At 44.1% G+C, this 11,192-nt stretch overlaps 1 pseudogene across 1 annotated transcript; it reads right to left on the minus strand.

The window, feature by feature from the left end:
- Positions 1–128: 128 nt before the first annotated feature.
- LOC311108765 (radial spoke head protein 9 homolog) lies at positions 129–9,804 on the minus strand (annotated as a pseudogene). The gene is made up of 5 exons: positions 9,573–9,804; positions 9,040–9,202; positions 8,720–8,849; positions 8,224–8,370; positions 129–390 (listed from the first exon to the last, which is right to left on the minus strand). The product of its transcript is annotated as a radial spoke head protein 9 homolog (transcript).
- Positions 9,805–11,192: the final 1,388 nt, after the last annotated feature.

Genomic DNA, 11,192 nt, shown 5'->3' on the forward strand with positions numbered 1-11,192 from the left:
TGTGGGAGTAAGCATTTACTGGGCCTATTAGCAGAAGTAGCCAAGTGCATGTGGAAGTAAATCACAAAGTGAATGATTTTTGTTTCTGTTTATTTATGTTAAATAACAGGAAAGAAACATCTCTTGCATAAATATAACTCAGTTTTGGCTGCATTCAGGGTGGGTGGGGATGAAACTGCTGTGCTCAGATGAGTGGTTGATGGGGATTTTCAGTGTCTCACTGGCTCTTTAAAGCATGAAGGGCAGGTCCAGGTTATTGAGTCCGTCGCCCATGTAGATGTATCCCTGCTGGGGGGTCATGGGTTCTTTTGAAGGTGGTCATGCCCAGCCACGGCATGCTGCTGATCACACACACAGTGCTGTGGCGCTCAAACTGCAAGCTCCACAACCCTATACACACACACACACACACACTGATGGGTGTTATAAAGACTATCACACCATCTGCTGCTCCTCAAATGGCAGAATCCATGACCCTTCATAAATCGAGACCATGTACGGGTCTCACATTACTCCCTTTACTGATTCCGCTATTCCCAATGGGGGGAATTCGGGCCCAAGATACCCAGGTGTAAATTTAACTTTTTCCTTTTTCATGCACTTTTCTCACAGTGCGCATTCTGACCTTGAACTTAAGCATGAGGAAACACATGCCAGCCAGCTATTCGTTTAGGGTGGAGATCACAGAAATGGAGGTGTGGCAGAGGTGTGTCGACAGATATACGTATTCTGACCTTGACTTAATTCCACCATCTTTACGCTCGAGGAAACCATGAATAAGGTTGAGTGAATCTGTCTGTTCCAAGTGGAAAAACCTCTACTTTCTATTTTCAGATAGAAATAACAGCATTCTCCATGCACTGTAATGTATAAATTGATAAGAGCTATTAATAAGAGCTAGGTACATGAGCAATCCGTTTGGATAAAGGGATTGTACATACAGTGCCTTGCAAAAGTATTCATCCCCTTTGGCGTCCTTCCTATTTTGTTGTATTACAACCTGTAATTTAAATAGATTTTTATTTGGATTTAATGTAATGGAAAATAGTCCATATTGGTGAAGTGAAATGAAAAAAAAAAGAAAAAAAATTCTAGAAAATAAGTGGTGCGTGCATATGTATTCACCCGCTTTGCTATGAAGCCCCTAAATAAGATCTGGTGCAACCAAAAAATTCAAAAAAATAGGTTGTGCGTGCATATGTATTCACCCCCTTTGCTATGAAGCCCTGAAATAAGATCTGGTGCAACCAATTACCTTCGGAAGTCAGATAATTAGTTAGATTGCACACAGGTGGACTTTATTTAGGTGTCACATGATCTGTCACATGACCTCAGTATATATACACCTGTTCTGAAAGGCCCCAGAGTCTGCAACACCACTAAGCAAGCGGCACCATGAAGACCAAGGAGCTCTCCAAACAGGTCAGGGACAAAGTTGTGGAGAAGTACAGATCAGGGTTGGGTTATAAAAAAATATCAGAAACTATGAACATCCCACAGAGCACCATTAAATCCATTATAAAAAAATTGAAAGAATATGGCACCACAACAAACCTGCCAAAAGAGGGCTGCACACCAAAACTCACGGACCAGGCAAGGAGGGCATTAATCAGAGTGGCAACAAAGTGACCAAAGATAACCCTGAAGGAGCTGCAAAGCTCCACAGCGGAGATTGGAGTATCTGACCATAGGACCACTTTAAGCCGTACACTCCACAGAGCTGGGCTTTACAGAAGAGTGGCCAGAAAAAAGCCATTGCTTAAAGAAAAAAATAAGCAAACACGTTTGGTGTTCGCCAAAAGGCATGTGGGAGACTCCCCAAACATATGGAAGAAGGTACTCTGGTAAAATGAGACTAAAATTGAGCTTTTTGGCCATCAAGGAAAACGCTATGGCGCAAACCCAACACCTCTCATCACCCTGAGAACAGAGAAGAGCTTGGACTGGGCTGAGCAGGAGCTGCCCTCCCGTAGGGGTGGGAGGGCAGCTCCTGCTCCAGACCATGGTACTTGAGCAGGAGCTGCCCTTGAGGAGCTGCCCTACTCAGGTTGGGGTGTAGGGTTTGAGCATAACCTGAAGATAAGGAGGGACAGTTCCTCTTGCTGCTCCGTAGGCAAGTACCATGGTCTTGTAGTGGATGTGAGCATCAACTGGAAGCCAGTGGAGTGTGCGGAGGAGCGGGGTGACATGGGAGAACTTGGGAAGGTTGAACATCAGGCGGGCTTCGGCGTTCTGGATAAATTGCAGGGTTTTGATGGCACAAGCGGGGAGCCCAGCCAACAGCGAGTTGCAGTAGTCCAGACGGGAGATGACACGTGCCTGGATTAGGACCTGTGCCGCTTCCTGTGTGAGGTATGGTTGTACTCTACAGATGTTGTAATGTGGAGCATGAACCTGCTCTCTGCCAGAGCTATCTATGAACAGCTATTCCAGTAAATTGGGTCTGTTGTTCTGTTGATAATATACTTATCAAGTATTGCAGTTTCACAATGCTCTTTGTCTATGGGGTGGGATTCATCTTCCATGACCAAAAGACACTCTCCAGCCAGGTTGATGTGATTTCATCAGAGTTCAGTTTGAGTCAAGGGCCAAACATTCTTATTGATTACAGCTTTTTTCAGAGAAACCGCTCAGCGATGGTGTCTACTTTCCACAGGTGGTTTCAAACTCACACATGGTGTTGGAAGCATGTGGATGTCCCATACTCGAGGCATAGGGAGGAACCTAGTCGGAGGACAGGCATGGCAGGTGTATTAGCATAAATGAGGAGTCGATAACAGCAACTTGCCACATACTTCCAGGCAAGTCTAGAGGATCTCTTTGGTGAGAGGGGGAGCTTTACTCAAGGATCCCAGAGGAAAGTACCTGTCTTTTGGTGGAGATCTACCACGTTGTCCCTAGAAACTGTCTTTAGTCTGGGTCTCTCTCTCTCCCATTCAGCAAAGCTGGAGGTCTGGCCATTAACGAGTTCTCAGTGAGGGTGATACTGTCACTGGGCACAGATGTCAGTTCAATGTCTAGTTTTGATTTTCATTTGGTTAAGTTGTCAACTAACGTGAATTCAATGTGAAATCTCCCCTCCCCCCAAATAATGACCATGTTAGGTTAAATGTTAGTTGAAAAAATACGAAATGCCTTTATGTTGATTACTTTTTGCAAATCCAATCAGTTTTCCACGTTGATTCAATGTCATCACATAGATTTTTGGGGTTGAAATGACGTGGAAACAACGTTGATTCAACAATTTTTTTCCCAGTGGGGTGTAATGTATATTAAGCTGGTTTGGGAAAGCTATACACACATGCAGTGACAACCTGTCATTCAGAGCCCCACCTGTTTTGAGCCCCACCTGTTTAGCAACTATAATAATCATAATATATATATATTTTTGTTGTTGTTGCCTGTTTTGTTTGTTATTTTTGCATTAATACGTGTCACATATCAGTTTGCAAACAATGTAAAAAAATTAAAGAATAACAATTGAGTTAATAAAGCCGCATACAAACATGGTCTCTTTTTTGCTTTCTTGAGTAAGGCAGCTCTAAAATGCAGGTGTTTCAGTCTAGCTCAGTGCTTTATGTGGTGGTGGTGCAGCCAGCAGAAAATACAGAGCATAGGGGTTGGTAATATTCTCTAGTTGTGCCATGATTGGCTCAGTGTTCTGTCACTCATGGGGACACTACGTCACTGCAAAATCTACAGGGAGAGCAAAACCATTCAAGCCCCTTGGGTGCTGCCATAGAGTTACATTAGAAGTGCCCATCCAAGAAGGCTCAAGGTCATTGGCCACAGATAAAATGACGTCAAATCACGTTATAAATCAAATCAAATCAAATTGTATTTGTCACATGCGCCAAATACAACAGGTGTAGACCTTACAGTGAAATGCTTACTTACAAGCCCTTAACCAACAATGCAGTTTTAAGAAAAAATAAATAATAATAATTAAAGAGCAGCAGTAAAATAACAGTAGCGAGGCTATATACAGGGGGTACCGGTACAGAGTCAATGTGCGGGGGCACTGGTTAGTCAAGGTAATTGAGGTAATATGTACATGTAGGTAGAGTTAAAGTGACTATGCATAGATAATAAACAGAGAGTGGCAGCACCGTAAAAGAGGGGGTGGGGGGACAATGCAAATAGTCCAGGTAGCCATTTGATTAGCTGTTCAGGAGTCTTATGGCTTGGGGGTAGAAGCTGTTAAGAAGCCTTTTGGACCTAGACTTGGCGCTCCAGAACCGCTTGCCGTGCGGTAGCAGAGAGAACAGTCTATGACTACGGTGGCTGGAGTCTTTGACAATTTTTAGGGCCTTCCTCTGACACAGCCTGGTATAGAGGTCCTGGATGGCAGGAAGCTTGGCCCCAGTGATGTACTGGGCAGTACGCACTATATCTACCGTAGCGTTGATTGGACTGATCATGTCAACGCCATATTTTCAAAATCTTAGCTAGCAAGCTAGCAGTCATCATCATGAATGAAGTCGACAATCTAATGGCAAATCCTTTTCAATCTTTGTCATATGAAGAGAATTATGAAGAGAAATTATAGATAAAACGTATCGGTGCTCATTGACCTCCGACTGGGAAAATACGTTTGAATGGTCATCCAACTCGGAATTCCAAGTCGGGAACTCGGGACTCTTTCTAGAGCTCTGACCTGAAGATAACTAATGTCATGATTCAACCTATTTTTTTTCGGAGTTTCCAGTTGTCTTGAAAGCACCATAAATCCAGAGAATACCAGACTTTAATGACAAAGTTGATGACAAAATTTGACCACGAAGGACCGCCGCACCACCTTCCTGTTCAAGTGAGCACAGCACAACAAGGTGAGTCTAAAAATGTCTTGTGTGCTGCTGCATAAATTATGTAATATGCCAGGGAGATATGTACAGTGGGGAAAAAAGTATTTAGTCAGCCACCAATTGTGCAAGTTCTCCCACTTAAAAAGATGAGAGAGGCCTGTAATTTTCATCATAGGTACACGTCAACTATGACAGACAAAATGAGATTTTTTTTTCCAGAAAATCACATTGTAGGATCTTTAATGAATGTATTTGCAAATTATGGTGGAAAATAAGTATTTGGTCAATAATAAAAGTTTCTCAATACTTTGTTATATACCCTTTGTTGGCAATGACACAGGTCAAACGTTTTCTGTAAGTCTTCACAAGGTTTTCACACACTGTTGCTGGTATTTTGGCCCATTCCTCCATGCAGATCTCCTCTAGAGCAGTGATGTTTTGGGGCTGTCGCTGGGCAACACAGACTTTCAACTCCCTCCAAAGATTTTCTATGGGGTTGAGATCTGGAGACTGGCTAGGCCACTCCAGGACCTTGAAATGCTTCTTACGAAGCCACTCCTTCGTTGCCCGGGCGGTGTGTTTGGGATCATTGTCATGCTGAAAGACCCAGCCACGTTTCATCTTCAATGCCCTTGCTGATGGAAGGAGGTTTTCACTCAAAATCTCACGATACATGGCCCCATTCATTCTTTCCTTTACACGGATCAGTCGTCCTGGTCCCTTTGCAGAAAAACAGCCCCAAAGCATGATGTTTCCACCCCCATGCTTCACAGTAGGTATGGTGTTCTTTGGATGCAACTCAGCATTCTTTGTCCTCCAAACACGACGAGTTGAGTTTTTACCAAAAAGTTCTATTTTGGTTTCATCTGACCATATGACATTCTCCCAATCCTCTTCTGGATCATCCAAATGCACTCTAGCAAACTTCAGTTGGGCCTGGACATGTACTGGCTTAAGCAGGGGGACACATCTGGCACTGCAGGATTTGAGTCCCTGGCGGCGTAGTGTGTTACTGATGGTAGGCTTTGTTACTTTGGTCCCAGTTCTCTGCAGGTCATTCACTAGGTCCCCCCGTGTGGTTCTGGGATTTTTGCTCACCGTTCTTGTGATCATTTTGACCCCACGGGGTGAGATCTTGCGTGGAGCCCCAGATCAAGGGAGATTATCAGTGGTCTTGTATGTCTTCCATTTCCTAATAATTGCTCCCACAGTTGATTTCTTCAAACCAAGCTGCTTACCTATTGCAGATTCAGTCTTCTCAGCCTGGTGCAGGTCTACAATTTTGTTTCTGGTGTCCTTTGACAGCTCTTTGGTCTTGGCCATAGTGGAGTTTGGAGTGTGACTGTTTGAGGTTGTGGACAGGTGTCTTTTATACTGATAACAAGTTCAAACAGGTGCCATTAATACAGGTAACGCGTGGAGGACAGAAGAGCCTCTTAAAGAAGAAGTTACAGGTCTGTGAGAGCCAGAAATCTTGCTTGTTTGTAGGTGACCAAATACTTATTTTCCACCATAATTTGCAAATAAATTCATTAAAAATCCTACAATGTGATTTTCTGGAAAACATTTTCTCCATTTGTCTGTCATAGTTGAAGTGTACCTATGATGAAAATTACAGACCTCTCTCATCTTTTTAAGTGGGAGAACTTGCACAATTGGTGGCTGACTAAATACTTTTTTTCCCCACTGTATACTGTAGCTAAGAAAGTAATACTAAGTGTATGTTGTGTAGTAAGCTGTTAGTAGCCCATGTGCCTCACCCTAATAATTTGGTCCCTTTTCCCCTCATAACTTAGCCTACTGTTCTGACTTGGTGGTGCACATGTAGCCTATAGCCTGTTTTAGAGAAAATGTAATCATTGAATATTGTAAGAGCTTTCATTGTCTGCTTATATGCCCCCTTTATTTATCCTACGGTTCTGACTTGGTGTACAGGGAGAATACTGTAAGAACGGCCCATGTTCTGAATTCTGCTGCTGTACATTTCAAAAGTGCTGAACAAATAGTTATATTGACTACATCCATCCTAGCTCGCTCATTGATGTTTTAATCGAAATTACGGATTGCCTCTTATCCGCTCGTCGTCCCCTTATGCCATAGTTTGTACATCTCAATTGTCAGTAGAAACCACATTTGTTTAAGCAAGTCAGCCATATCAGCTATGTTGTTTTTAAAAGGCAGTAAATGAGGCTGAATGAACTATTTCGCTGCCAGACAAGGCTCCGCTGATAGCCAGGTGTCACAGTGATAAGGTGTTGGGACAGCTTTATGTAGGCCCTAACAGTTTGTGGGCTCCGTTTGTCACCATTATAGTCCAATTCATGTATTGTTTAGTGTTGTGTTGTGTAGTGGCTTTGCTGGCATGCATAAAACATTTTTGGGGGGAGTTTGCCACATCAAGATTTACATTCTAAAGTCGCCACTGCACACATGCACACACCACAGAGATGCTCATCCCTGTTAAATGAACAGCTGTGATATGTTTTAGACACAGGCTCTGGACACACACACAGCATTACCTATCACTTGTCCATAGCAATCATCCTGTTGAGCACACCACAAACATGTTTAGACTAACTATATCCAGATTTAGTACTGTATTACATTTATCCCTGGCCCTCTGTTTTGGCTTCTGGTTGAATCCTGTTGGCTTCCCTTGTGAAAAATATGGTGACTGTGAATAATGTTGTCTGCAATTTAATCGTTCTAAAACTCAAGGCTAGACTGACAGTGGGTGGTGGGCCCAAGGCTTGGCCTGACATTTTGCAACATAACTATCTAAAGGGAAAGGCTGCCAGCTTTCTTTCAATTCCATCCCAGATTGAGCACTGAAGAGCCATTTGAATACTACCCAGGGAATTATTTAACCATGTTCTAGAATCTGTATTCCATCTGGTGAAGATCCATGATCAGCAGAGCAAGGCAGCCATTGACCACTCATTGCCTTGCTCACGTCCTCGCTACTGACCCACGGCTGGAACTGCTGTCAGCAGATAGGCCTACAGCTGTTTTATATGATGGGTTAACCCAAACAGCCTGCTTTGCAGAGCAGAAAAATAAAATATGGAGTCAAGATCCAGAAGAGAATGCCTTGATAGTTTCCTCACAGAAAGACTGGGCTCTCAACTGCCAACCCAAATCATTGTCAGCGCCAATAACAAGGCTAGTTTAGTATAATAGTGCATGGCCACCAGAGCATGTCCAACAGAAGTAACCTCATGTTCATATTACATTTTGTCTCCCACAAATACTATTTTTCAAGGGCTTTTCAAGGAACTCATGGAACTGGATCTATTTCTAAAGACAGACAATTTGTGGGAAGGAAACTCCTCCCATGGGGGGAAAGGTAGACTGACTGTACCTGTTAGAATGGCCCTGGTAAAGGAGTGGTGTAGTGAGAGATTTGGCACTCTGTTACCTTTGGGGATATCCTCACTCAGAGGGTCCAGGAAGTTGATGGAGGGGTCGAGGTCAGCCATCTCCAGGATGGATTTCTTCTTCAGGTTTTGCGGCTCAGTGAAGTGCAGGAAGCAGCTGAGTTTACCCGCCTCCGAGGAGGACTGACCTGCAGGATAGACAGAACACACAAAGACTCACTCATTCCCTCACCCAGTCACTGACAGCATGATATGATTCTGTCCATGTATGAGAGTGAAAACACAGAAAAGCATATGTGTGTACACTACAGACCCACATGCACAATGTGCAGTGTGTGATATATGATGGGCTGGATTCTAGTTCCAACTTCCAACACAGTCGGAGCTAAAAACTACACAGCTAAGTCATCATCTCCAGGCAGTAACACACATAGCTGTGTCCCATCTCCCCACAGACAGACCACATTCTCAACTGGTAACCACCACACTCTATGTGGAGCCATACATTTCATTAATTACTTTGAACAGTAGCTTTACCCTCAAAGCTGCGGTTGGTCTGCACCAGGCCGTGGGGACTCTTAATGAAGGTGCCGCACGGGACCACAGACACCTCCTTATCAATGGTGTGGACAGTGGTGGGCAGCCTCTTCTCCTCATTCACCTTGATCTGCAACGCAAACCAAACAACAACCATTACCAAACATCCGTCACAACATCCATTACTCATCACTCTGCAATAATACCACACACAGTCACGAGGGTCACGAGTTACTGCACATTTATCTCTTAGTAATAAGCAAAACACCATTAGCCTAGTTCAACGTTTAAACAACATCATTCGTCACACTTGTTCCCATCATGACGTCCTCCTCCATAGCCTCGTCCCCCTCCCTTTGTCTCTGTGTGCTCATACTCATGTGAGGGGTCTCCCACGATGCGACCTTTTGCTGCAGAAGTAACCACCGCTAGCATTGCCTCAGTGTGGCAGGGGGAAGCAGGTGCCAGTCCACACAATTGAAACTGGAGTGGGGAGAGGATACAAACACATACATACATACATACATACATACATACATACATACATACATACATACATACATACATACATACATACATACAGAGAGAGAGAGAGAGAGAGAGAGAGAGAGAGAGAGAGAGAGAGAGAGAGAGAGAGAGAGAGAGAGAGAGAGAGAGAGAGAGAGAGAGAGAGAGAGAGAGAGAGAGAGAGAGAGAGAGAGAGAGAGAGAGAGAGAGAGAGAGAGAGAGAGAGAGAGAACATCTGATTAGGAGAATGGTTCACAACTCCAAAGCGACAAGAGTGACTTGCTAAAAGCAAGCTATAAATATTGTTGTGGAAGAGGTTCTAAACTATTTCCTTTGCACCCCTTACCTGTAAAGGCTCTTTTTATCACTCATCTCATCCTCTGAAACCCCCTGTGCAATGAAATAGTCACCCTGTATGCACAGAATCTTGCCCCAAAATAAGACATGGTTGAATGTGTAGCTAGTTCCTCCTCAGGTTGACCAGGGAAGTCTGCAGGGCAGCTTTTTTGCTCACTGCTCATAGTTAAACCGTTGCCAGAAACGAGGTCCAGAGAGTAGTATAACGTCTTGGAGTCCATTGAATATATAAAGTCTGTATCACTGAAAAGTAAATACTTTTATTTCTATAAAATAAAGAAGGCAAAATGTTAGCAAGTTATCTGAGGACAGCTGCTAAGCAGGTCCAGTTGCCAATGTAAACAAATCTCCTTAGTTACGTGTAGTCATAGCAACTGCTGGCCGCTCCCCAAAAAATAGGCCGAGTTCCAGACCGTGTACAAAGCATTCACCATAGAGATCCTAATTCCTAACCCTTTAAAGTTCAAGAATGGTCCGAAAATCGCAGCCATTGTGGTCACGGAGAAATCCAAACCAGTCTAATTGGAATGAATGGCAGTAGAGGCATCGGTGATCATATCCTGCTTTTACTTATTCAGAAAAATAAAAGTAAGGCATGTGATATATCAGAAATTGTGTAATAGAATTATTGTTAACCTACAATTATAAATACAGTTTATATGGGTTTTATACCAATTATCTGAATAAATAGCCTCTAAAATATATGTGAACAGACCATAAATGTATACATTTTTGTTTTCTTTTAAAGCTGTGAATGTTATTATTGTCACGCCCTGGCTCTGGGGACACTGTTATGTTGAGCCAGGGTGTGTAATTCTATGTTTGTATTTCTATGTTGGCCTGAGTGACTCCCAATCAGAGGCAATGAGTGTCAGCTGGTTGTCTCTGATTGGGAGCCATATTTAACTGTCTGTCTTTCACTTTGTGTTTGTGGTTTCTTGTTCTTATTTGGTTTGTGTTCAAACCGTAGACATCACGTTTTCGTCTGTTGTTTTGATCGTGTGATCATTCTAATAAATATAATGTTCGCATTCAACGCTGCGCCTTGGTCTCTCCCTGACGATTGTGACAGAAGAAACCACCAAAACCAGACCAAGCAGCGTGTCCAGGAGCCATCGCTAGCAGATCTCCGTGGCAACCTCGACTGGGTCAAGCCTAGTGAGGAGCAGAGAGGGTGGACTTGGGAACAGTTGAGGAAGAGCTTCGACTGGGTCAAGCCCATTGAGGAGCTGAATAGCGGGAGTTGGAGACAGAAGAGCGAGAGTTGGGCGAGAACGATAGAGGCCTGGCCCACGGGGAGGAGAGACCCCCAGAAAATTTTTAGGGGGGGGCTCACGACGTCGGGGCAGCAGGAGGCCGCGATAGAGCGGTCCAGCGGGTTGGCAGAGGAGGCCGCCAGGTTACGGGGGCCACTGGTCGAAGAGGGGATGGAAGGTGGAGAGGCACGGCGAGAGGTACTGGGGTGTGTTACCAGTCCGGTCCGGCCCGTTCCAGATCCCGATGTAGGGCCAGTGGTGTGTGTCCCCAGTACGGTCCGGTCTGTTCCTGCTCCCCGCACCAAGTCAGTGGTGCGCTTCGTCAGCCCTGTCCGGCCCGTTCCTGCTCTCCG

Source organism: Coregonus lavaretus (assembly GCF_964263955.1).
Source record: "Coregonus lavaretus genome assembly, chromosome: 33".
In the NCBI taxonomy this organism is placed as follows: Eukaryota; Metazoa; Chordata; class Actinopteri; order Salmoniformes; family Salmonidae; genus Coregonus; species Coregonus lavaretus.